This window comes from Schistocerca gregaria, chromosome 2, assembly GCF_023897955.1.
Source record: "Schistocerca gregaria isolate iqSchGreg1 chromosome 2, iqSchGreg1.2, whole genome shotgun sequence".
NCBI lineage: Eukaryota > Metazoa > Arthropoda > Insecta > Orthoptera > Acrididae > Schistocerca > Schistocerca gregaria.
Window position 1 is genome coordinate 441868987 of NC_064921.1, and position 25138 is coordinate 441894124.

The window sequence follows — 25138 nt, forward strand, 5'->3', positions numbered from 1 at the left end:
TCTTATTTATATTTAAGTGCATACCTGTCGCAGTCATTTTAACGTATCGAGCCTATAATAATCCATCTGTAGCACAACTGTCGCCTCTCGACAGTTTGCTTTGCGTCAGGCCGCCATATACAGAAGCGATTTGGCAGGGCCTACTGGAGAGACTTGACTTTGCAGACATCCGTCGCTAAGGGCCGCCCAAACACCAAGCTCCATCGCAAACAGCAGGACAATCTTGGGCTAGGACGAACGTCAAAACCTTGCAAGTAATATCAGTGTAGCGTATCGAGCTGTACGTTTCGTTGCAGTAAGTCGTGGGAAAGAATGCCCAGCACATTTCTCATGTGCATTAGACGACACTGCATGTCGATACAATGCTTATTCCTGCAGTAAATAAGTGGTCCGGTGATTTTGCCCCGATCGGATATCGACGTGGACGGATGCTGTCATTAAATGACTCGCGAGTGGGAGCTTGGTCGGCTGCACTGCAGCTGGGCATTAGACGTTAACACCGGCCCAGTACGATGTTTTGAAAGCGTTTTCGAATCGACAAATGTCTTCTTTCCGCAAGCGCTCGCCAAAGACACAGCTGTAGTTCCAGCAGACGAGGTGGCCGAGTGGTTAAGGCGTTGGACTGCTAATCCAATGTGCTCTGCACGTGTGGGTTCGAATCCCATCCTCGTCGAAGAATTTTACGTAAAGCACGCGTTTGCGGTCACTCCTTCCCCATGCGAAACGCCTCTCAGTAGTAACAACGAAGCGTGTACGAGGCCGATAGCGTGTGTATGAAATACGAGACAAAAATGCTTACCAGATGAAAGCGCACAACATTCCATAGCGTATGCCCTTCGAATTAAACATCATTTCGAGATGTATAAGCCAATCAAACTTCGGCTCCAGCGAAGAGTATGTCGGTATCTGCGAACGACGAGTTCTTATTTATATTTAAGTGCATACCTGTCGCAGTCATTTTAACGTATCGAGCCTATAATAATCCATCTGTAGCACAACTGTCGCCTCTCGACAGTTTGCTTTGCGTCAGGCCGCCATATACAGAAGCGATTTGGCAGGGCCTACTGGAGAGACTTGACTTTGCAGACATCCGTCGCTAAGGGCCGCCCAAACACCAAGCTCCATCGCAAACAGCAGGACAATCTTGGGCTAGGACGAACGTCAAAACCTTGCAAGTAATATCAGTGTAGCGTATCGAGCTGTACGTTTCGTTGCAGTAAGTCGTGGGAAAGAATGCCCAGCACATTTCTCATGTGCATTAGACGACACTGCATGTCGATACAATGCTTATTCCTGCAGTAAATAAGTGGTCCGGTGATTTTGCCCCGATCGGATATCGACGTGGACGGATGCTGTCATTAAATGACTCGCGAGTGGGAGCTTGGTCGGCTGCACTGCAGCTGGGCATTAGACGTTAACACCGGCCCAGTACGATGTTTTGAAAGCGTTTTCGAATCGACAAATGTCTTCTTTCCGCAAGCGCTCGCCAAAGACACAGCTGTAGTTCCAGCAGACGAGGTGGCCGAGTGGTTAAGGCGTTGGACTGCTAATCCAATGTGCTCTGCACGCGTGGGTTCGAATCCCATCCTCGTCGAAGAATTTTACGTAAAGCACGCGTTTGCGGTCACTCCTTCCCCATGCGAAACGCCTCTCAGTAGTAACAACGAAGCGTGTACGAGGCCGATAGCGTGTGTATGAAATACGAGACAAAAATGCTTACCAGATGAAAGCGCACAACATTCCATAGCGTATGCCCTTCGAATTAAACATCATTTCGAGATGTATAAGCCAATCAAACTTCGGCTCCAGCGAAGAGTATGTCGGTATCTGCGAACGACGAGTTCTTATTTATATTTAAGTGCATACCTGTCGCAGTCATTTTAACGTATCGAGCCTATAATAATCCATCTGTAGCCTCTCGACAGTTTGCTTTGCGTCAGGCCGCCATATACAGAAGCGATTTGGCAGGGCCTACTGGAGAGACTTGACTTTGCAGACATCCGTCGCTAAGGGCCGCCCAAACACCAAGCTCCATCGCAAACAGCAGGACAATCTTGGGCTAGGACGAACGTCAAAACCTTGCAAGTAATATCAGTGTAGCGTATCGAGCTGTACGTTTCGTTGCAGTAAGTCGTGGGAAAGAATGCCCAGCACATTTCTCATGTGCATTAGACGACACTGCATGTCGATACAATGCTTATTCCTGCAGTAAATAAGTGGTCCGGTGATTTTGCCCCGATCGGATATCGACGTGGACGGATGCTGTCATTAAATGACTCGCGAGTGGGAGCTTGGTCGGCTGCACTGCAGCTGGGCATTAGACGTTAACACCGGCCCAGTACGATGTTTTGAAAGCGTTTTCGAATCGACAAATGTCTTCTTTCCGCAAGCGCTCGCCAAAGACACAGCTGTAGTTCCAGCAGACGAGGTGGCCGAGTGGTTAAGGCGTTGGACTGCTAATCCAATGTGCTCTGCACGCGTGGGTTCGAATCCCATCCTCGTCGAAGAATTTTACGTAAAGCACGCGTTTGCGGTCACTCCTTCCCCATGCGAAACGCCTCTCAGTAGTAACAACGAAGCGTGTACGAGGCCGATAGCGTGTGTATGAAATACGAGACAAAAATGCTTACCAGATGAAAGCGCACAACATTCCATAGCGTATGCCCTTCGAATTAAACATCATTTCGAGATGTATAAGCCAATCAAACTTCGGCTCCAGCGAAGAGTATGTCGGTATGTGCGAACGACGAGTTCTTATTTATATTTAAGTGCATACCTGTCGCAGTCATTTTAACGTATCGAGCCTATAATAATCCATCTGTAGCACAACTGTCGCCTCTCGACAGTTTGCTTTGCGTCAGGCCGCCATATACAGAAGCGATTTGGCAGGGCCTACTGGAGAGACTTGACTTTGCAGACATCCGTCGCTAAGGGCCGCCCAAACACCAAGCTCCATCGCAAACAGCAGGACAATCTTGGGCTAGGACGAACGTCAAAACCTTGCAAGTAATATCAGTGTAGCGTATCGAGCTGTACGTTTCGTTGCAGTAAGTCGTGGGAAAGAATGCCCAGCACATTTCTCATGTGCATTAGACGACACTGCATGTCGATACAATGCTTATTCCTGCAGTAAATAAGTGGTCCGGTGATTTTGCCCCGATCGGATATCGACGTGGACGGATGCTGTCATTAAATGACTCGCGAGTGGGAGCTTGGTCGGCTGCACTGCAGCTGGGCATTAGACGTTAACACCGGCCCAGTACGATGTTTTGAAAGCGTTTTCGAATCGACAAATGTCTTCTTTCCGCAAGCGCTCGCCAAAGACACAGCTGTAGTTCCAGCAGACGAGGTGGCCGAGTGGTTAAGGCGTTGGACTGCTAATCCAATGTGCTCTGCACGCGTGGGTTCGAATCCCATCCTCGTCGAAGAATTTTACGTAAAGCACGCGTTTGCGGTCACTCCTTCCCCATGCGAAACGCCTCTCAGTAGTAACAACGAAGCGTGTACGAGGCCGATAGCGTGTGTATGAAATACGAGACAAAAATGCTTACCAGATGAAAGCGCACAACATTCCATAGCGTATGCCCTTCGAATTAAACATCATTTCGAGATGTATAAGCCAATCAAACTTCGGCTCCAGCGAAGAGTATGTCGGTATCTGCGAACGACGAGTTCTTATTTATATTTAAGTGCATACCTGTCGCAGTCATTTTAACGTATCGAGCCTATAATAATCCATCTGTAGCACAACTGTCGCCTCTCGACAGTTTGCTTTGCGTCAGGCCGCCATATACAGAAGCGATTTGGCAGGGCCTACTGGAGAGACTTGACTTTGCAGACATCCGTCGCTAAGGGCCGCCCAAACACCAAGCTCCATCGCAAACAGCAGGACAATCTTGGGCTAGGACGAACGTCAAAACCTTGCAAGTAATATCAGTGTAGCGTATCGAGCTGTACGTTTCGTTGCAGTAAGTCGTGGGAAAGAATGCCCAGCACATTTCTCATGTGCATTAGACGACACTGCATGTCGATACAATGCTTATTCCTGCAGTAAATAAGTGGTCCGGTGATTTTGCCCCGATCGGATATCGACGTGGACGGATGCTGTCATTAAATGACTCGCGAGTGGGAGCTTGGTCGGCTGCACTGCAGCTGGGCATTAGACGTTAACACCGGCCCAGTACGATGTTTTGAAAGCGTTTTCGAATCGACAAATGTCTTCTTTCCGCAAGCGCTCGCCAAAGACACAGCTGTAGTTCCAGCAGACGAGGTGGCCGAGTGGTTAAGGCGTTGGACTGCTAATCCAATGTGCTCTGCACGCGTGGGTTCGAATCCCATCCTCGTCGAAGAATTTTACGTAAAGCACGCGTTTGCGGTCACTCCTTCCCCATGCGAAACGCCTCTCAGTAGTAACAACGAAGCGTGTACGAGGCCGATAGCGTGTGTATGAAATACGAGACAAAAATGCTTACCAGATGAAAGCGCACAACATTCCATAGCGTATGCCCTTCGAATTAAACATCATTTCGAGATGTATAAGCCAATCAAACTTCGGCTCCAGCGAAGAGTATGTCGGTATCTGCGAACGACGAGTTCTTATTTATATTTAAGTGCATACCTGTCGCAGTCATTTTAACGTATCGAGCCTATAATAATCCATCTGTAGCACAACTGTCGCCTCTCGACAGTTTGCTTTGCGTCAGGCCGCCATATACAGAAGCGATTTGGCAGGGCCTACTGGAGAGACTTGACTTTGCAGACATCCGTCGCTAAGGGCCGCCCAAACACCAAGCTCCATCGCAAACAGCAGGACAATCTTGGGCTAGGACGAACGTCAAAACCTTGCAAGTAATATCAGTGTAGCGTATCGAGCTGTACGTTTCGTTGCAGTAAGTCGTGGGAAAGAATGCCCAGCACATTTCTCATGTGCATTAGACGACACTGCATGTCGATACAATGCTTATTCCTGCAGTAAATAAGTGGTCCGGTGATTTTGCCCCGATCGGATATCGACGTGGACGGATGCTGTCATTAAATGACTCGCGAGTGGGAGCTTGGTCGGCTGCACTGCAGCTGGGCATTAGACGTTAACACCGGCCCAGTACGATGTTTTGAAAGCGTTTTCGAATCGACAAATGTCTTCTTTCCGCAAGCGCTCGCCAAAGACACAGCTGTAGTTCCAGCAGACGAGGTGGCCGAGTGGTTAAGGCGTTGGACTGCTAATCCAATGTGCTCTGCACGTGTGGGTTCGAATCCCATCCTCGTCGAAGAATTTTACGTAAAGCACGCGTTTGCGGTCACTCCTTCCCCATGCCAAACGCCTCTCAGTAGTAACAACGAAGCGTGTACGAGGCCGATAGCGTGTGTATGAAATACGAGACAAAAATGCTTACCAGATGAAAGCGCACAACATTCCATAGCGTATGCCCTTCGAATTAAACATCATTTCGAGATGTATAAGCCAATCAAACTTCGGCTCCAGCGAAGAGTATGTCGGTATCTGCGAACGACGAGTTCTTATTTATATTTAAGTGCATACCTGTCGCAGTCATTTTAACGTATCGAGCCTATAATAATCCATCTGTAGCACAACTGTCGCCTCTCGACAGTTTGCTTTGCGTCAGGCCGCCATATACAGAAGCGATTTGGCAGGGCCTACTGGAGAGACTTGACTTTGCAGACATCCGTCGCTAAGGGCCGCCCAAACACCAAGCTCCATCGCAAACAGCAGGACAATCTTGGGCTAGGACGAACGTCAAAACCTTGCAAGTAATATCAGTGTAGCGTATCGAGCTGTACGTTTCGTTGCAGTAAGTCGTGGGAAAGAATGCCCAGCACATTTCTCATGTGCATTAGACGACACTGCATGTCGATACAATGCTTATTCCTGCAGTAAATAAGTGGTCCGGTGATTTTGCCCCGATCGGATATCGACGTGGACGGATGCTGTCATTAAATGACTCGCGAGTGGGAGCTTGGTCGGCTGCACTGCAGCTGGGCATTAGACGTTAACACCGGCCCAGTACGATGTTTTGAAAGCGTTTTCGAATCGACAAATGTCTTCTTTCCGCAAGCGCTCGCCAAAGACACAGCTGTAGTTCCAGCAGACGAGGTGGCCGAGTGGTTAAGGCGTTGGACTGCTAATCCAATGTGCTCTGCACGCGTGGGTTCGAATCCCATCCTCGTCGAAGAATTTTACGTAAAGCACGCGTTTGCGGTCACTCCTTCCCCATGCGAAACGCCTCTCAGTAGTAACAACGAAGCGTGTACGAGGCCGATAGCGTGTGTATGAAATACGAGACAAAAATGCTTACCAGATGAAAGCGCACAACATTCCATAGCGTATGCCCTTCGAATTAAACATCATTTCGAGATGTATAAGCCAATCAAACTTCGGCTCCAGCGAAGAGTATGTCGGTATCTGCGAACGACGAGTTCTTATTTATATTTAAGTGCATACCTGTCGCAGTCATTTTAACGTATCGAGCCTATAATAATCCATCTGTAGCAGTTTGCTTTGCGTCAGGCCGCCATATACAGAAGCGATTTGGCAGGGCCTACTGGAGAGACTTGACTTTGCAGACATCCGTCGCTAAGGGCCGCCCAAACACCAAGCTCCATCGCAAACAGCAGGACAATCTTGGGCTAGGACGAACGTCAAAACCTTGCAAGTAATATCAGTGTAGCGTATCGAGCTGTACGTTTCGTTGCAGTAAGTCGTGGGAAAGAATGCCCAGCACATTTCTCATGTGCATTAGACGACACTGCATGTCGATACAATGCTTATTCCTGCAGTAAATAAGTGGTCCGGTGATTTTGCCCCGATCGGATATCGACGTGGACGGATGCTGTCATTAAATGACTCGCGAGTGGGAGCTTGGTCGGCTGCACTGCAGCTGGGCATTAGACGTTAACACCGGCCCAGTACGATGTTTTGAAAGCGTTTTCGAATCGACAAATGTCTTCTTTCCGCAAGCGCTCGCCAAAGACACAGCTGTAGTTCCAGCAGACGAGGTGGCCGAGTGGTTAAGGCGTTGGACTGCTAATCCAATGTGCTCTGCACGCGTGGGTTCGAATCCCATCCTCGTCGAAGAATTTTACGTAAAGCACGCGTTTGCGGTCACTCCTTCCCCATGCGAAACGCCTCTCAGTAGTAACAACGAAGCGTGTACGAGGCCGATAGCGTGTGTATGAAATACGAGACAAAAATGCTTACCAGATGAAAGCGCACAACATTCCATAGCGTATGCCCTTCGAATTAAACATCATTTCGAGATGTATAAGCCAATCAAACTTCGGCTCCAGCGAAGAGTATGTCGGTATCTGCGAACGACGAGTTCTTATTTATATTTAAGTGCATACCTGTCGCAGTCATTTTAACGTATCGAGCCTATAATAATCCATCTGTAGCACAACTGTCGCCTCTCGACAGTTTGCTTTGCGTCAGGCCGCCATATACAGAAGCGATTTGGCAGGGCCTACTGGAGAGACTTGACTTTGCAGACATCCGTCGCTAAGGGCCGCCCAAACACCAAGCTCCATCGCAAACAGCAGGACAATCTTGGGCTAGGACGAACGTCAAAACCTTGCAAGTAATATCAGTGTAGCGTATCGAGCTGTACGTTTCGTTGCAGTAAGTCGTGGGAAAGAATGCCCAGCACATTTCTCATGTGCATTAGACGACACTGCATGTCGATACAATGCTTATTCCTGCAGTAAATAAGTGGTCCGGTGATTTTGCCCCGATCGGATATCGACGTGGACGGATGCTGTCATTAAATGACTCGCGAGTGGGAGCTTGGTCGGCTGCACTGCAGCTGGGCATTAGACGTTAACACCGGCCCAGTACGATGTTTTGAAAGCGTTTTCGAATCGACAAATGTCTTCTTTCCGCAAGCGCTCGCCAAAGACACAGCTGTAGTTCCAGCAGACGAGGTGGCCGAGTGGTTAAGGCGTTGGACTGCTAATCCAATGTGCTCTGCACGCGTGGGTTCGAATCCCATCCTCGTCGAAGAATTTTACGTAAAGCACGCGTTTGCGGTCACTCCTTCCCCATGCGAAACGCCTCTCAGTAGTAACAACGAAGCGTGTACGAGGCCGATAGCGTGTGTATGAAATACGAGACAAAAATGCTTACCAGATGAAAGCGCACAACATTCCATAGCGTATGCCCTTCGAATTAAACATCATTTCGAGATGTATAAGCCAATCAAACTTCGGCTCCAGCGAATAGTATGTCGGTATCTGCGAACGACGAGTTCTTATTTATATTTAAGTGCATACCTGTCGCAGTCATTTTAACGTATCGAGCCTATAATAATCCATCTGTAGCACAACTGTCGCCTCTCGACAGTTTGCTTTGCGTCAGGCCGCCATATACAGAAGCGATTTGGCAGGGCCTACTGGAGAGACTTGACTTTGCAGACATCCGTCGCTAAGGGCCGCCCAAACACCAAGCTCCATCGCAAACAGCAGGACAATCTTGGGCTAGGACGAACGTCAAAACCTTGCAAGTAATATCAGTGTAGCGTATCGAGCTGTACGTTTCGTTGCAGTAAGTCGTGGGAAAGAATGCCCAGCACATTTCTCATGTGCATTAGACGACACTGCATGTCGATACAATGCTTATTCCTGCAGTAAATAAGTGGTCCGGTGATTTTGCCCCGATCGGATATCGACGTGGACGGATGCTGTCATTAAATGACTCGCGAGTGGGAGCTTGGTCGGCTGCACTGCAGCTGGGCATTAGACGTTAACACCGGCCCAGTACGATGTTTTGAAAGCGTTTTCGAATCGACAAATGTCTTCTTTCCGCAAGCGCTCGCCAAAGACACAGCTGTAGTTCCAGCAGACGAGGTGGCCGAGTGGTTAAGGCGTTGGACTGCTAATCCAATGTGCTCTGCACGCGTGGGTTCGAATCCCATCCTCGTCGAAGAATTTTACGTAAAGCACGCGTTTGCGGTCACTCCTTCCCCATGCGAAACGCCTCTCAGTAGTAACAACGAAGCGTGTACGAGGCCGATAGCGTGTGTATGAAATACGAGACAAAAATGCTTACCAGATGAAAGCGCACAACATTCCATAGCGTATGCCCTTCGAATTAAACATCATTTCGAGATGTATAAGCCAATCAAACTTCGGCTCCAGCGAAGAGTATGTCGGTATCTGCGAACGACGAGTTCTTATTTATATTTAAGTGCATACCTGTCGCAGTCATTTTAACGTATCGAGCCTATAATAATCCATCTGTAGCACAACTGTCGCCTCTCGACAGTTTGCTTTGCGTCAGGCCGCCATATACAGAAGCGATTTGGCAGGGCCTACTGGAGAGACTTGACTTTGCAGACATCCGTCGCTAAGGGCCGCCCAAACACCAAGCTCCATCGCAAACAGCAGGACAATCTTGGGCTAGGACGAACGTCAAAACCTTGCAAGTAATATCAGTGTAGCGTATCGAGCTGTACGTTTCGTTGCAGTAAGTCGTGGGAAAGAATGCCCAGCACATTTCTCATGTGCATTAGACGACACTGCATGTCGATACAATGCTTATTCCTGCAGTAAATAAGTGGTCCGGTGATTTTGCCCCGATCGGATATCGACGTGGACGGATGCTGTCATTAAATGACTCGCGAGTGGGAGCTTGGTCGGCTGCACTGCAGCTGGGCATTAGACGTTAACACCGGCCCAGTACGATGTTTTGAAAGCGTTTTCGAATCGACAAATGTCTTCTTTCCGCAAGCGCTCGCCAAAGACACAGCTGTAGTTCCAGCAGACGAGGTGGCCGAGTGGTTAAGGCGTTGGACTGCTAATCCAATGTGCTCTGCACGCGTGGGTTCGAATCCCATCCTCGTCGAAGAATTTTACGTAAAGCACGCGTTTGCGGTCACTCCTTCCCCATGCGAAACGCCTCTCAGTAGTAACAACGAAGCGTGTACGAGGCCGATAGCGTGTGTATGAAATACGAGACAAAAATGCTTACCAGATGAAAGCGCACAACATTCCATAGCGTATGCCCTTCGAATTAAACATCATTTCGAGATGTATAAGCCAATCAAACTTCGGCTCCAGCGAAGAGTATGTCGGTATCTGCGAACGACGAGTTCTTATTTATATTTAAGTGCATACCTGTCGCAGTCATTTTAACGTATCGAGCCTATAATAATCCATCTGTAGCACAACTGTCGCCTCTCGACAGTTTGCTTTGCGTCAGGCCGCCATATACAGAAGCGATTTGGCAGGGCCTACTGGAGAGACTTGACTTTGCAGACATCCGTCGCTAAGGGCCGCCCAAACACCAAGCTCCATCGCAAACAGCAGGACAATCTTGGGCTAGGACGAACGTCAAAACCTTGCAAGTAATATCAGTGTAGCGTATCGAGCTGTACGTTTCGTTGCAGTAAGTCGTGGGAAAGAATGCCCAGCACATTTCTCATGTGCATTAGACGACACTGCATGTCGATACAATGCTTATTCCTGCAGTAAATAAGTGGTCCGGTGATTTTGCCCCGATCGGATATCGACGTGGACGGATGCTGTCATTAAATGACTCGCGAGTGGGAGCTTGGTCGGCTGCACTGCAGCTGGGCATTAGACGTTAACACCGGCCCAGTACGATGTTTTGAAAGCGTTTTCGAATCGACAAATGTCTTCTTTCCGCAAGCGCTCGCCAAAGACACAGCTGTAGTTCCAGCAGACGAGGTGGCCGAGTGGTTAAGGCGTTGGACTGCTAATCCAATGTGCTCTGCACGCGTGGGTTCGAATCCCATCCTCGTCGAAGAATTTTACGTAAAGCACGCGTTTGCGGTCACTCCTTCCCCATGCGAAACGCCTCTCAGTAGTAACAACGAAGCGTGTACGAGGCCGATAGCGTGTGTATGAAATACGAGACAAAAATGCTTACCAGATGAAAGCGCACAACATTCCATAGCGTATGCCCTTCGAATTACACATCATTTCGAGATGTATAAGCCAATCAAACTTCGGCTCCAGCGAAGAGTATGTCGGTATCTGCGAACGACGAGTTCTTATTTATATTTAAGTGCATACCTGTCGCAGTCATTTTAACGTATCGAGCCTATAATAATCCATCTGTAGCACAACTGTCGCCTCTCGACAGTTTGCTTTGCGTCAGGCCGCCATATACAGAAGCGATTTGGCAGGGCCTACTGGAGAGACTTGACTTTGCAGACATCCGTCGCTAAGGGCCGCCCAAACACCAAGCTCCATCGCAAACAGCAGGACAATCTTGGGCTAGGACGAACGTCAAAACCTTGCAAGTAATATCAGTGTAGCGTATCGAGCTGTACGTTTCGTTGCAGTAAGTCGTGGGAAAGAATGCCCAGCACATTTCTCATGTGCATTAGACGACACTGCATGTCGATACAATGCTTATTCCTGCAGTAAATAAGTGGTCCGGTGATTTTGCCCCGATCGGATATCGACGTGGACGGATGCTGTCATTAAATGACTCGCGAGTGGGAGCTTGGTCGGCTGCACTGCAGCTGGGCATTAGACGTTAACACCGGCCCAGTACGATGTTTTGAAAGCGTTTTCGAATCGACAAATGTCTTCTTTCCGCAAGCGCTCGCCAAAGACACAGCTGCAGTTCCAGCAGACGAGGTGGCCGAGTGGTTAAGGCGTTGGACTGCTAATCCAATGTGCTCTGCACGCGTGGGTTCGAATCCCATCCTCGTCGAAGAATTTTACGTAAAGCACGCGTTTGCGGTCACTCCTTCCCCATGCGAAACGCCTCTCAGTAGTAACAACGAAGCGTGTACGAGGCCGATAGCGTGTGTATGAAATACGAGACAAAAATGCTTACCAGATGAAAGCGCACAACATTCCATAGCGTATGCCCTTCGAATTAAACATCATTTCGAGATGTATAAGCCAATCAAACTTCGGCTCCAGCGAAGAGTATGTCGGTATCTGCGAACGACGAGTTCTTATTTATATTTAAGTGCATACCTGTCGCAGTCATTTTAACGTATCGAGCCTATAATAATCCATCTGTAGCACAACTGTCGCCTCTCGACAGTTTGCTTTGCGTCAGGCCGCCATATACAGAAGCGATTTGGCAGGGCCTACTGGAGAGACTTGACTTTGCAGACATCCGTCGCTAAGGGCCGCCCAAACACCAAGCTCCATCGCAAACAGCAGGACAATCTTGGGCTAGGACGAACGTCAAAACCTTGCAAGTAATATCAGTGTAGCGTATCGAGCTGTACGTTTCGTTGCAGTAAGTCGTGGGAAAGAATGCCCAGCACATTTCTCATGTGCATTAGACGACACTGCATGTCGATACAATGCTTATTCCTGCAGTAAATAAGTGGTCCGGTGATTTTGCCCCGATCGGATATCGACGTGGACGGATGCTGTCATTAAATGACTCGCGAGTGGGAGCTTGGTCGGCTGCACTGCAGCTGGGCATTAGACGTTAACACCGGCCCAGTACGATGTTTTGAAAGCGTTTTCGAATCGACAAATGTCTTCTTTCCGCAAGCGCTCGCCAAAGACACAGCTGTAGTTCCAGCAGACGAGGTGGCCGAGTGGTTAAGGCGTTGGACTGCTAATCCAATGTGCTCTGCACGCGTGGGTTCGAATCCCATCCTCGTCGAAGAATTTTACGTAAAGCACGCGTTTGCGGTCACTCCTTCCCCATGCGAAACGCCTCTCAGTAGTAACAACGAAGCGTGTACGAGGCCGATAGCGTGTGTATGAAATACGAGACAAAAATGCTTACCAGATGAAAGCGCACAACATTCCATAGCGTATGCCCTTCGAATTAAACATCATTTCGAGATGTATAAGCCAATCAAACTTCGGCTCCAGCGAAGAGTATGTCGGTATCTGCGAACGACGAGTTCTTATTTATATTTAAGTGCATACCTGTCGCAGTCATTTTAACGTATCGAGCCTATAATAATCCATCTGTAGCACAACTGTCGCCTCTCGACAGTTTGCTTTGCGTCAGGCCGCCATATACAGAAGCGATTTGGCAGGGCCTACTGGAGAGACTTGACTTTGCAGACATCCGTCGCTAAGGGCCGCCCAAACACCAAGCTCCATCGCAAACAGCAGGACAATCTTGGGCTAGGACGAACGTCAAAACCTTGCAAGTAATATCAGTGTGGCGTATCGAGCTGTACGTTTCGTTGCAGTAAGTCGTGGGAAAGAATGCCCAGCACATTTCTCATGTGCATTAGACGACACTGCATGTCGATACAATGCTTATTCCTGCAGTAAATAAGTGGTCCGGTGATTTTGCCCCGATCGGATATCGACGTGGACGGATGCTGTCATTAAATGACTCGCGAGTGGGAGCTTGGTCGGCTGCACTGCAGCTGGGCATTAGACGTTAACACCGGCCCAGTACGATGTTTTGAAAGCGTTTTCGAATCGACAAATGTCTTCTTTCCGCAAGCGCTCGCCAAAGACACAGCTGTAGTTCCAGCAGACGAGGTGGCCGAGTGGTTAAGGCGTTGGACTGCTAATCCAATGTGCTCTGCACGCGTGGGTTCGAATCCCATCCTCGTCGAAGAATTTTACGTAAAGCACGCGTTTGCGGTCACTCCTTCCCCATGCGAAACGCCTCTCAGTAGTAACAACGAAGCGTGTACGAGGCCGATAGCGTGTGTATGAAATACGAGACAAAAATGCTTACCAGATGAAAGCGCACAACATTCCATAGCGTATGCCCTTCGAATTAAACATCATTTCGAGATGTATAAGCCAATCAAACTTCGGCTCCAGCGAAGAGTATGTCGGTATCTGCGAACGACGAGTTCTTATTTATATTTAAGTGCATACCTGTCGCAGTCATTTTAACGTATCGAGCCTATAATAATCCATCTGTAGCACAACTGTCGCCTCTCGACAGTTTGCTTTGCGTCAGGCCGCCATATACAGAAGCGATTTGGCAGGGCCTACTGGAGAGACTTGACTTTGCAGACATCCGTCGCTAAGGGCCGCCCAAACACCAAGCTCCATCGCAAACAGCAGGACAATCTTGGGCTAGGACGAACGTCAAAACCTTGCAAGTAATATCAGTGTAGCGTATCGAGCTGTACGTTTCGTTGCAGTAAGTCGTGGGAAAGAATGCCCAGCACATTTCTCATGTGCATTAGACGACACTGCATGTCGATACAATGCTTATTCCTGCAGTAAATAAGTGGTCCGGTGATTTTGCCCCGATCGGATATCGACGTGGACGGATGCTGTCATTAAATGACTCGCGAGTGGGAGCTTGGTCGGCTGCACTGCAGCTGGGCATTAGACGTTAACACCGGCCCAGTACGATGTTTTGAAAGCGTTTTCGAATCGACAAATGTCTTCTTTCCGCAAGCGCTCGCCAAAGACACAGCTGTAGTTCCAGCAGACGAGGTGGCCGAGTGGTTAAGGCGTTGGACTGCTAATCCAATGTGCTCTGCACGCGTGGGTTCGAATCCCATCCTCGTCGAAGAATTTTACGTAAAGCACGCGTTTGCGGTCACTCCTTCCCCATGCGAAACGCCTCTCAGTAGTAACAACGAAGCGTGTACGAGGCCGATAGCGTGTGTATGAAATACGAGACAAAAATGCTTACCAGATGAAAGCGCACAACATTCCATAGCGTATGCCCTTCGAATTAAACATCATTTCGAGATGTATAAGCCAATCAAACTTCGGCTCCAGCGAAGAGTATGTCGGTATCTGCGAACGACGAGTTCTTATTTATATTTAAGTGCATACCTGTCGCAGTCATTTTAACGTATCGAGCCTATAATAATCCATCTGTAGCACAACTGTCGCCTCTCGACAGTTTGCTTTGCGTCAGGCCGCCATATACAGAAGCGATTTGGCAGGGCCTACTGGAGAGACTTGACTTTGCAGACATCCGTCGCTAAGGGCCGCCCAAACACCAAGCTCCATCGCAAACAGCAGGACAATCTTGGGCTAGGACGAACGTCAAAACCTTGCAAGTAATATCAGTGTAGCGTATCGAGCTGTACGTTTCGTTGCAGTAAGTCGTGGGAAAGAATGCCCAGCACATTTCTCATGTGCATTAGACGACACTGCATGTCGATACAATGCTTATTCCTGCAGTAAATAAGTGGTCCGGTGATTTTGCCCCGATCGGATATCGACGTGGACGGATGCTGTCATTAAATGACTCGCGAGTGGGAGCTTGGTCGGCTGCACTGCAGCTGGGCATTAGACGTTAACACCGGCCCAGTACGATGTTTTGAAAGCGTTTTCGAATCGACAAATGTCTTCTTTCCGCAAGCGCTCGCCAAAGACACAGCTGTAGTTCCAGCAGACGAGGTGGCCGAGTGGTTAAGGCGTTGGACTGCTAATCCAATGTGCTCTGCACGCGTGGGTTCGAATCCCATCCTCGTCGAAGAATTTTACGTAAAGCACGCGTTTGCGGTCACTCCTTCCCCATGCGAAACGCCTCTCAGTAGTAACAACGAAGCGTGTACGAGGCCGATAGCGTGTGTATGAAATACGAGACAAAAATGCTTACCAGATGAAAGCGCACAACATTCCATAGCGTATGCCCTTCGAATTAAACATCATTTCGAGATGTATAAGCCAATCAAACTTCGGCTCCAGCGAAGAGTATGTCGGTATCTGCGAACGACGAGTTCTTATTTATATTTAAGTGCATACCTGTCGCAGTCATTTTAACGTATCGAGCCTATAATAATCCATCTGTAGCACAACTGTCGCCTCTCGACAGTTTGCTTTGCGTCAGGCCGCCATATACAGAAGCGATTTGGCAGGGCCTACTGGAGAGACTTGACTTTGCAGACATCCGTCGCTAAGGGCCGCCCAAACACCAAGCTCCATCGCAAACAGCAGGACAATCTTGGGCTAGGACGAACGTCAAAACCTTGCAAGTAATATCAGTGTAGCGTATCGAGCTGTACGTTTCGTTGCAGTAAGTCGTGGGAAAGAATGCCCAGCACATTTCTCATGTGCATTAGACGACACTGCATGTCGATACAATGCTTATTCCTGCAGTAAATAAGTGGTCCGGTGATTTTGCCCCGATCGGATATCGACGTGGACGGATGCTGTCATTAAATGACTCGCGAGTGGGAGCTTGGTCGGCTGCACTGCAGCTGGGCATTAGACGTTAACACCGGCCCAGTACGATGTTTTGAAAGCGTTTTCGAATCGACAAATGTCTTCTTTCCGCAAGCGCTCGCCAAAGACACAGCTGTAGTTCCAGCAGACGAGGTGGCCGAGTGGTTAAGGCGTTGGACTGCTAATCCAATGTGCTCTGCACGCGTGGGTTCGAATCCCATCCTCGTCGAAGAATTTTACGTAAAGCACGCGTTTGCGGTCACTCCTTCCCCATGCGAAACGCCTCTCAGTAGTAACAACGAAGCGTGTACGAGGCCGATAGCGTGTGTATGAAATACGAGACAAAAATGCTTACCAGATGAAAGCGCACAACATTCCATAGCGTATGCCCTTCGAATTAAACATCATTTCGAGATGTATAAGCCAATCAAACTTCGGCTCCAGCGAAGAGTATGTCGGTATCTGCGAACGACGAGTTCTTATTTATATTTAAGTGCATACCTGTCGCAGTCATTTTAACGTATCGAGCCTATAATAATCCATCTGTAGCACAACTGTCGCCTCTCGACAGTTTGCTTTGCGTCAGGCCGCCATATACAGAAGCGATTTGGCAGGGCCTACTGGAGAGACTTGACTTTGCAGACATCCGTCGCTAAGGGCCGCCCAAACACCAAGCTCCATCGCAAACAGCAGGACAATCTTGGGCTAGGACGAACGTCAAAACCTTGCAAGTAATATCAGTGTAGCGTATCGAGCTGTACGTTTCGTTGCAGTAAGTCGTGGGAAAGAATGCCCAGCACATTTCTCATGTGCATTAGACGACACTGCATGTCGATACAATGCTTATTCCTGCAGTAAATAAGTGGTCCGGTGATTTTGCCCCGATCGGATATCGACGTGGACGGATGCTGTCATTAAATGACTCGCGAGTGGGAGCTTGGTCGGCTGCACTGCAGCTGGGCATTAGACGTTAACACCGGCCCAGTACGATGTTTTGAAAGCGTTTTCGAATCGACAAATGTCTTCTTTCCGCAAGCGCTCGCCAAAGACACAGCTGTAGTTCCAGCAGACGAGGTGGCCGAGTGGTTAAGGCGTTGGACTGCTAATCCAATGTGCTCTGCACGCGTGGGTTCGAATCCCATCCTCGTCGAAGAATTTTACGTAAAGCACGCGTTTGCGGTCACTCCTTCCCCATGCGAAACGCCTCTCAGTAGTAACAACGAAGCGTGTACGAGGCCGATAGCGTGTGTATGAAATACGAGACAAAAATGCTTACCAGATGAAAGCGCACAACATTCCATAGCGTATGCCCTTCGAATTAAACATCATTTCGAGATGTATAAGCCAATCAAACTTCGGCTCCAGCGAAGAGTATGTCGGTATCTGCGAACGACGAGTTCTTATTTATATTTAAGTGCATACCTGTCGCAGTCATTTTAACGTATCGAGCCTATAATAATCCATCTGTAGCACAACTGTCGCCTCTCGACAGTTTGCTTTGCGTCAGGCCGCCATATACAGAAGCGATTTGGCAGGGCCTACTGGAGAGACTTGACTTTGCAGACATCCGTCGCTAAGGGCCGCCCAAACACCAAGCTCCATCGCAAACAGCAGGACAATCTTGGGCTAGGACGAACGTCAAAACCTTGCAAGTAATATCAGTGTAGCGTATCGAGCTGTACGTTTCGTTGCAGTAAGTCGTGGGAAAGAATGCCCAGCACATTTCTCATGTGCATTAGACGACACTGCATGTCGATACAATGCTTATTCCTGCAGTAAATAAGTGGTCCGGTGATTTTGCCCCGATCGGATATCGACGTGGACGGATGCTGTCATTAAATGACTCGCGAGTGGGAGCTTGGTCGGCTGCACTGCAGCTGGGCATTAGACGTTAACACCGGCCCAGTACGATGTTTTGAAAGCGTTTTCGAATCGACAAATGTCTTCTTTCCGCAAGCGCTCGCCAAAGACACAGCTGTAGTTCCAGCAGACGAGGTGGCCGAGTGGTTAAGGCGTTGGACTGCTAATCCAATGTGCTCTGCACGCGTGGGTTCGAATCCCATCCTCGTCGAAGAATTTTACGTAAAGCACGCGTTTGCGGTCACTCCTTCCCCATGCGAAACGCCTCTCAGTAGTAACAACGAAGCGTGTACGAGGCCGATAGCGTGTGTATGAAATACGAGACAAAAATGCTTACCAGATGAAAGCGCACAACATTCCATAGCGTATGCCCTTCGAATTAAACATCATTTCGAGATGTATAAGCCAATCAAACTTCGGCTCCAGCGAAGAGTATGTCGGTATCTGCGAACGACGAGTTCTTATTTATATTTAAGTGCATACCTGTCGCAGTCATTTTAACGTATCGAGCCTATAATAATCCATCTGTAGCACAACTGTCGCCTCTCGACAGTTTGCTTTGCGTCAGGCCGCCATATACAGAAGCGATTTGGCAGGGCCTACTGGAGAGACTTGACTTTGCAGACATCCGTCGCTAAGGGCCGCCCAAACACCAAGCTCCATCGCAAACAGCAGGACAATCTTGGGCTAGGACGAACGTCAAAACCTTGCAAGTAATATCAGTGTAGCGTATCGAGCTGTACGTTTCGTTGCAGTAAGTCGTGGGAAAGAATGCCCAGCACATTTCTCATGTGCATTAGAAGACACTGCATGTCGATACAATGCTTATTCCTGCAGTAAATAAGTGGTCCGGTGATTTTGCCCCGATCGGATATCGACGTGGACGGATGCTGTCATTAAATGACTCGCGAGTGGGAGCTTGGTCGGCTGCACTGCAGCTGGGCATTAGACGTTAACACCGGCCCAGTACGATGTTTTGAAAGCGTTTTCGAATCGACAAATGTCTTCTTTCCGCAAGCGCTCGCCAAAGACACAGCTGTAGTTCCAGCAGACGAGGTGGCCGAGTGGTTAAGGCGTTGGACTGCTAATCCAATGTGCTCTGCACGCGTGGGTTCGAATCCCATCCTCGTCGAAGAATTTTACGTAAAGCACGCGTTTGCGGTCACTCCTTCCCCATGCGAAACGCCTCTCAGTAGTAACAACGAAGCGTGTACGAGGCCGATAGCGTGTGTATGAAATACGAGACAAAAATGCTTACCAGATGAAAGCGCACAACATTCCATAGCGTATGCCCTTCGAATTAAACATCATTTCGAGATGTATAAGCCAATCAAACTTCGGCTCCAGCGAAGAGTATGTCGGTATCTGCGAACGACGAGTTCTTATTTATATTTAAGTGCATACCTGTCGCAGTCATTTTAACGTATCGAGCCTATAATAATCCATCTGTAGCACAACTGTCGCCTCTCGACAGTTTGCTTTGCGTCAGGCCGCCATATACAGAAGCGATTTGGCAGGGCCTACTGGAGAGACTTGACTTTGCAGACATCCGTCGCTAAGGGCCGCCCAAACACCAAGCTCCATCGCAAACAGCAGGACAATCTTGGGCTAGGACGAACGTCAAAACCTTGCAAGTAATATCAGTGTAGCGTATCGAGCTGTACGTTTCGTTGCAGTAAGTCGTGGGAAAGAATGCCCAGCACATTTCTCATGTGCATTAGACGACACTGCATGTCGATACAATGCTTATTCCTGCAGTAAATAAGTGGTCCGGTGATTTTGCCCCGATCGGATATCGACGTGGACGGATGCTGTCATTAAATGACTCGCGAGTGGGAGCTTGGTCGGCTGCACTGCAGCTGGGCATTAGACGTTAACACCGGCCCAGTACGATGTTTTGAAAGCGTTTTCGAATCGACAAATGTCTTCTTTCCGCAAGCGCTCGCCAAAGACACAGCTGTAGTTCCAGCAGACGAGGTGGCCGAGTGGTTAAGGCGTTGGACTGCTAATCCAATGTGCTCTGCACGCGTGGGTTCGAATCCCATCCTCGTCGAAGAATTTTACGTAAAGCACGCGTTTGCGGTCACTCCTTCCCCATGCGAAACGCCTCTCAGTAGTAACAACGAAGCGTGTACGAGGCCGATAGCGTGTGTATGAAATACGAGACAAAAATGCTTACCAGATGAAAGCGCACAACATTCCATAGCGTATGCCCTTCGAATTAAACATCATTTCGAGATGTATAAGCCAATCAAACTTCGGCTCCAGCGAAGAGTATGTCGGTATCTGCGAACGACGAGTTCTTATTTATATTTAAGTGCATACCTGTCGCAGTCATTTTAACGTATCGAGCCTATAATAATCCATCTGTAGCACAACTGTCGCCTCTCGACAGTTTGCTTTGCGTCAGGCCGCCATATACAGAAGCGATTTGGCAGGGCCTACTGGAGAGACTTGACTTTGCAGACATCCGTCGCTAAGGGCCGCCCAAACACCAAGCTCCATCGCAAACAGCAGGACAATCTTGGGCTAGGACGAACGTCAAAACCTTGCAAGTAATATCAGTGTAGCGTATCGAGCTGTACGTTTCGTTGCAGTAAGTCGTGGGAAAGAATGCCCAGCACATTTCTCATGTGCATTAGACGACACTGCATGTCGATACAATGCTTATTCCTGCAGTAAATAAGTGGTCCGGTGATTTTGCCCCGATCGGATATCGACGTGGACGGATGCTGTCATTAAATGACTCGCGAGTGGGAGCTTGGTCGGCTGCACTGCAGCTGGGCATTAGACGTTAACACCGGCCCAGTACGATGTTTTGAAAGCGTTTTCGAATCGACAAATGTCTTCTTTCCGCAAGCGCTCGCCAAAGACACAGCTGTAGTTCCAGCAGACGAGGTGGCCGAGTGGTTAAGGCGTTGGACTGCTAATCCAATGTGCTCTGCACGCGTGGGTTCGAATCCCATCCTCGTCGAAGAATTTTACGTAAAGCACGCGTTTGCGGTCACTCCTTCCCCATGCGAAACGCCTCTCAGTAGTAACAACGAAGCGTGTACGAGGCCGATAGCGTGTGTATGAAATACGAGACAAAAATGCTTACCAGATGAAAGCGCACAACATTCCATAGCGTATGCCCTTCGAATTAAACATCATTTCGAGATGTATAAGCCAATCAAACTTCGGCTCCAGCGAAGAGTATGTCGGTATCTGCGAACGACGAGTTCTTATTTATATTTAAGTGCATACCTGTCGCAGTCATTTTAACGTATCGAGCCTATAATAATCCATCTGTAGCACAACTGTCGCCTCTCGACAGTTTGCTTTGCGTCAGGCCGCCATATACAGAAGCGATTTGGCAGGGCCTACTGGAGAGACTTGACTTTGCAGACATCCGTCGCTAAGGGCCGCCCAAACACCAAGCTCCATCGCAAACAGCAGGACAATCTTGGGCTAGGACGAACGTCAAAACCTTGCAAGTAATATCAGTGTAGCGTATCGAGCTGTACGTTTCGTTGCAGTAAGTCGTGGGAAAGAATGCCCAGCACATTTCTCATGTGCATTAGACGACACTGCATGTCGATACAATGCTTATTCCTGCAGTAAATAAGTGGTCCGGTGATTTTGCCCCGATCGGATATCGACGTGGACGGATGCTGTCATTAAATGACTCGCGAGTGGGAGCTTGGTCGGCTGCACTGCAGCTGGGCATTAGACGTTAACACCGGCCCAGTACGATGTTTTGAAAGCGTTTTCGAATCGACAAATGTCTTCTTTCCGCAAGCGCTCGCCAAAGACACAGCTGTAGTTCCAGCAGACGAGGTGGCCGAGTGGTTAAGGCGTTGGACTGCTAATCCAATGTGCTCTGCACGCGTGGGTTCGAATCCCATCCTCGTCGAAGAATTTTACGTAAAGCACGCGTTTGCGGTCACTCCTTCCCCATGCGAAACGCCTCTCAGTAGTAACAACGAAGCGTGTACGAGGCCGATAGCGTGTGTATGAAATACGAGACAAAAATGCTTACCAGATGAAAGCGCACAACATTCCATAGCGTATGCCCTTCGAATTAAACATCATTTCGAGATGTATAAGCCAATCAAACTTCGGCTCCAGCGAAGAGTATGTCGGTATCTGCGAACGACGAGTTCTTATTTATATTTAAGTGCATACCTGTCGCAGTCATTTTAACGTATCGAGCCTATAATAATCCATCTGTAGCACAACTGTCGCCTCTCGACAGTTTGCTTTGCGTCAGGCCGCCATATACAGAAGCGATTTGGCAGGGCCTACTGGAGAGACTTGACTTTGCAGACATCCGTCGCTAAGGGCCGCCCAAACACCAAGCTCCATCGCAAACAGCAGGACAATCTTGGGCTAGGACGAACGTCAAAACCTTGCAAGTAATATCAGTGTAGCGTATCGAGCTGTACGTTTCGTTGCAGTAAGTCGTGGGAAAGAATGCCCAGCACATTTCTCATGTGCATTAGACGACACTGCATGTCGATACAATGCTTATTCCTGCAGTAAATAAGTGGTCCGGTGATTTTGCCCCGATCGGATATCGACGTGGACGGATGCTGTCATTAAATGACTCGCGAGTGGGAGCTTGGTCGGCTGCACTGCAGCTGGGCATTAGACGTTAACACCGGCCCAGTACGATGTTTTGAAAGCGTTTTCGAATCGACAAATGTCTTCTTTCCGCAAGCGCTCGCCAAAGACACAGCTGTAGTTCCAGCAGACGAGGTGGCCGAGTGGTTAAGGCGTTGGACTGCTAATCCAATGTGCTCTGCACGCGTGGGTTCGAATCCCATCCTCGTCGAAGAATTTTACGTAAAGCACGCGTTTGCGGTCACTCCTTCCCCATGCGAAACGCCTCTCAGTAGTAACAACGAAGCGTGTACGAGGCCGATAGCGTGTGTATGAAATACGAGACAAAAATGCTTACCAGATGAAAGCGCACAACATTCCATAGCGTATGCCCTTCGAATTAAACATCATTTCGAGATGTATAAGCCAATCAAACTTCGGCTCCAGCAAAGAGTATGTCGGTATCTGCGAACGACGAGTTCTTATTTATATTTAAGTGCATACCTGTCGCAGTCATTTTAACGTATCGAGCCTATAATAATCCATCTGTAGCACAACTGTCGCCTCTCGACAGTTTGCTTTGCGTCAGGCCGCCATATACAGAAGCGATTTGGCAGGGCCTACTGGAGAGACTTGACTTTGCAGACATCCGTCGCTAAGGGCCGCCCAAACACCAAGCTCCATCGCAAACAGCAGGACAATCTTGGGCTAGGACGAACGTCAAAACCTTGCAAGTAATATCAGTGTAGCGTATCGAGCTGTACGTTTCGTTGCAGTAAGTCGTGGGAAAGAATGCCCAGCACATTTCTCATGTGCATTAGACGACACTGCATGTCGATACAATGCTTATTCCTGCAGTAAATAAGTGGTCCGGTGATTTTGCCCCGATCGGATATCGACGTGGACGGATGCTGTCATTAAATGACTCGCGAGTGGGAGCTTGGTCGGCTGCACTGCAGCTGGGCATTAGACGTTAACACCGGCCCAGTACGATGTTTTGAAAGCGTTTTCGAATCGACAAATGTCTTCTTTCCGCAAGCGCTCGCCAAAGACACAGCTGTAGTTCCAGCAGACGAGGTGGCCGAGTGGTTAAGGCGTTGGACTGCTAATCCAATGTGCTCTGCACGCGTGGGTTCGAATCCCATCCTCGTCGAAGAATTTTACGTAAAGCACGCGTTTGCGGTCACTCCTTCCCCATGCGAAACGCCTCTCAGTAGTAACAACGAAGCGTGTACGAGGCCGATAGCGTGTGTATGAAATACGAGACAAAAATGCTTACCAGATGAAAGCGCACAACATTCCATAGCGTATGCCCTTCGAATTAAACATCATTTCGAGATGTATAAGCCAATCAAACTTCGGCTCCAGCGAAGAGTATGTCGGTATCTGCGAACGACGAGTTCTTATTTATATTTAAGTGCATACCTGTCGCAGTCATTTTAACGTATCGAGCCTATAATAATCCATCTGTAGCACAACTGTCGCCTCTCGACAGTTTGCTTTGCGTCAGGCCGCCATATACAGAAGCGATTTGGCAGGGCCTACTGGAGAGACTTGACTTTGCAGACATCCGTCGCTAAGGGCCGCCCAAACACCAAGCTCCATCGCAAACAGCAGGACAATCTTGGGCTAGGACGAACGTCAAAACCTTGCAAGTAATATCAGTGTAGCGTATCGAGCTGTACGTTTCGTTGCAGTAAGTCGTGGGAAAGAATGCCCAGCACATTTCTCATGTGCATTAGACGACACTGCATGTCGATACAATGCTTATTCCTGCAGTAAATAAGTGGTCCGGTGATTTTGCCCCGATCGGATATCGACGTGGACGGATGCTGTCATTAAATGACTCGCGAGTGGGAGCTTGGTCGGCTGCACTGCAGCTGGGCATTAGACGTTAACACCGGCCCAGTACGATGTTTTGAAAGCGTTTTCGAATCGACAAATGTCTTCTTTCCGCAAGCGCTCGCCAAAGACACAGCTGTAGTTCCAGCAGACGAGGTGGCCGAGTGGTTAAGGCGTTGGCCTGCTAATCCAATGTGCTCTGCACGCGTGGGTTCGAATCCCATCCTCGTCGAAGAATTTTACGTAAAGCACGCGTTTGCGGTCACTCCTTCCCCATGCGAAACGCCTCTCAGTAGTAACAACGAAGCGTGTACGAGGCCGATAGCGTGTGTATGAAATACGAGACAAAAATGCTTACCAGATGAAAGCGCACAACATTCCATAGCGTATGCCCTTCGAATTAAACATCATTTCGAGATGTATAAGCCAATCAAACTTCGGCTCCAGCGAAGAGTATGTCGGTATCTGCGAACGACGAGTTCTTATTTATATTTAAGTGCATACCTGTCGCAGTCATTTTAACGTATCGAGCCTATAATAATCCATCTGTAGCACAACTGTCGCCTCTCGACAGTTTGCTTTGCGTCAGGCCGCCATATACAGAAGCGATTTGGCAGGGCCTACTGGAGAGACTTGACTTTGCAGACATCCGTCGCTAAGGGCCGCCCAAACACCAAGCTCCATCGCAAACAGCAGGACAATCTTGGGCTAGGACGAACGTCAAAACCTTGCAAGTAATATCAGTGTAGCGTATCGAGCTGTACGTTTCGTTGCAGTAAGT

The 25138-nt window shown here is 48.7% G+C and overlaps 27 non-coding genes across 27 annotated transcripts; all 27 read left to right on the plus strand.

The window, feature by feature from the left end:
• The first annotated feature begins 591 nt into the window (after positions 1-591).
• On the plus strand, positions 592-673 carry Trnas-gcu (transfer RNA serine (anticodon GCU)). Its single transcript has one exon. It is a non-coding gene; the product is annotated as a tRNA-Ser (tRNA).
• Positions 674-1512: 839 nt separating this feature from the next.
• Trnas-gcu (transfer RNA serine (anticodon GCU)) lies at positions 1513-1594 on the plus strand. Its single transcript has one exon. It is a non-coding gene; the product is annotated as a tRNA-Ser (tRNA).
• Positions 1595-2422: 828 nt separating this feature from the next.
• Positions 2423-2504, plus strand: Trnas-gcu (transfer RNA serine (anticodon GCU)). Its single transcript has one exon. It is a non-coding gene; the product is annotated as a tRNA-Ser (tRNA).
• An 839-nt stretch (positions 2505-3343) lies between these two features.
• Positions 3344-3425, plus strand: Trnas-gcu (transfer RNA serine (anticodon GCU)). Its single transcript has one exon. It is a non-coding gene; the product is annotated as a tRNA-Ser (tRNA).
• An 839-nt stretch (positions 3426-4264) lies between these two features.
• Positions 4265-4346, plus strand: Trnas-gcu (transfer RNA serine (anticodon GCU)). Its single transcript has one exon. It is a non-coding gene; the product is annotated as a tRNA-Ser (tRNA).
• An 839-nt stretch (positions 4347-5185) lies between these two features.
• Positions 5186-5267, plus strand: Trnas-gcu (transfer RNA serine (anticodon GCU)). The gene has a single exon. It is a non-coding gene; the product is annotated as a tRNA-Ser (tRNA).
• Positions 5268-6106: 839 nt separating this feature from the next.
• Trnas-gcu (transfer RNA serine (anticodon GCU)) lies at positions 6107-6188 on the plus strand. Its single transcript has one exon. It is a non-coding gene; the product is annotated as a tRNA-Ser (tRNA).
• Positions 6189-7008: 820 nt separating this feature from the next.
• On the plus strand, positions 7009-7090 carry Trnas-gcu (transfer RNA serine (anticodon GCU)). Its single transcript has one exon. It is a non-coding gene; the product is annotated as a tRNA-Ser (tRNA).
• Positions 7091-7929: 839 nt separating this feature from the next.
• On the plus strand, positions 7930-8011 carry Trnas-gcu (transfer RNA serine (anticodon GCU)). The gene has a single exon. It is a non-coding gene; the product is annotated as a tRNA-Ser (tRNA).
• Positions 8012-8850: 839 nt separating this feature from the next.
• Positions 8851-8932, plus strand: Trnas-gcu (transfer RNA serine (anticodon GCU)). The gene has a single exon. It is a non-coding gene; the product is annotated as a tRNA-Ser (tRNA).
• An 839-nt stretch (positions 8933-9771) lies between these two features.
• Trnas-gcu (transfer RNA serine (anticodon GCU)) lies at positions 9772-9853 on the plus strand. Its single transcript has one exon. It is a non-coding gene; the product is annotated as a tRNA-Ser (tRNA).
• Positions 9854-10692: 839 nt separating this feature from the next.
• Positions 10693-10774, plus strand: Trnas-gcu (transfer RNA serine (anticodon GCU)). Its single transcript has one exon. It is a non-coding gene; the product is annotated as a tRNA-Ser (tRNA).
• Positions 10775-11613: 839 nt separating this feature from the next.
• On the plus strand, positions 11614-11695 carry Trnas-gcu (transfer RNA serine (anticodon GCU)). Its single transcript has one exon. It is a non-coding gene; the product is annotated as a tRNA-Ser (tRNA).
• An 839-nt stretch (positions 11696-12534) lies between these two features.
• Trnas-gcu (transfer RNA serine (anticodon GCU)) lies at positions 12535-12616 on the plus strand. Its single transcript has one exon. It is a non-coding gene; the product is annotated as a tRNA-Ser (tRNA).
• Positions 12617-13455: 839 nt separating this feature from the next.
• Trnas-gcu (transfer RNA serine (anticodon GCU)) lies at positions 13456-13537 on the plus strand. The gene has a single exon. It is a non-coding gene; the product is annotated as a tRNA-Ser (tRNA).
• An 839-nt stretch (positions 13538-14376) lies between these two features.
• On the plus strand, positions 14377-14458 carry Trnas-gcu (transfer RNA serine (anticodon GCU)). The gene has a single exon. It is a non-coding gene; the product is annotated as a tRNA-Ser (tRNA).
• Positions 14459-15297: 839 nt separating this feature from the next.
• On the plus strand, positions 15298-15379 carry Trnas-gcu (transfer RNA serine (anticodon GCU)). Its single transcript has one exon. It is a non-coding gene; the product is annotated as a tRNA-Ser (tRNA).
• An 839-nt stretch (positions 15380-16218) lies between these two features.
• Trnas-gcu (transfer RNA serine (anticodon GCU)) lies at positions 16219-16300 on the plus strand. Its single transcript has one exon. It is a non-coding gene; the product is annotated as a tRNA-Ser (tRNA).
• Positions 16301-17139: 839 nt separating this feature from the next.
• Positions 17140-17221, plus strand: Trnas-gcu (transfer RNA serine (anticodon GCU)). The gene has a single exon. It is a non-coding gene; the product is annotated as a tRNA-Ser (tRNA).
• An 839-nt stretch (positions 17222-18060) lies between these two features.
• Trnas-gcu (transfer RNA serine (anticodon GCU)) lies at positions 18061-18142 on the plus strand. The gene has a single exon. It is a non-coding gene; the product is annotated as a tRNA-Ser (tRNA).
• An 839-nt stretch (positions 18143-18981) lies between these two features.
• On the plus strand, positions 18982-19063 carry Trnas-gcu (transfer RNA serine (anticodon GCU)). Its single transcript has one exon. It is a non-coding gene; the product is annotated as a tRNA-Ser (tRNA).
• Positions 19064-19902: 839 nt separating this feature from the next.
• Positions 19903-19984, plus strand: Trnas-gcu (transfer RNA serine (anticodon GCU)). The gene has a single exon. It is a non-coding gene; the product is annotated as a tRNA-Ser (tRNA).
• Positions 19985-20823: 839 nt separating this feature from the next.
• Positions 20824-20905, plus strand: Trnas-gcu (transfer RNA serine (anticodon GCU)). Its single transcript has one exon. It is a non-coding gene; the product is annotated as a tRNA-Ser (tRNA).
• An 839-nt stretch (positions 20906-21744) lies between these two features.
• Positions 21745-21826, plus strand: Trnas-gcu (transfer RNA serine (anticodon GCU)). The gene has a single exon. It is a non-coding gene; the product is annotated as a tRNA-Ser (tRNA).
• Positions 21827-22665: 839 nt separating this feature from the next.
• Positions 22666-22747, plus strand: Trnas-gcu (transfer RNA serine (anticodon GCU)). The gene has a single exon. It is a non-coding gene; the product is annotated as a tRNA-Ser (tRNA).
• Positions 22748-23586: 839 nt separating this feature from the next.
• On the plus strand, positions 23587-23668 carry Trnas-gcu (transfer RNA serine (anticodon GCU)). The gene has a single exon. It is a non-coding gene; the product is annotated as a tRNA-Ser (tRNA).
• Positions 23669-24507: 839 nt separating this feature from the next.
• Trnas-gcu (transfer RNA serine (anticodon GCU)) lies at positions 24508-24589 on the plus strand. Its single transcript has one exon. It is a non-coding gene; the product is annotated as a tRNA-Ser (tRNA).
• The last annotated feature ends 549 nt before the right edge of the window (positions 24590-25138 follow it).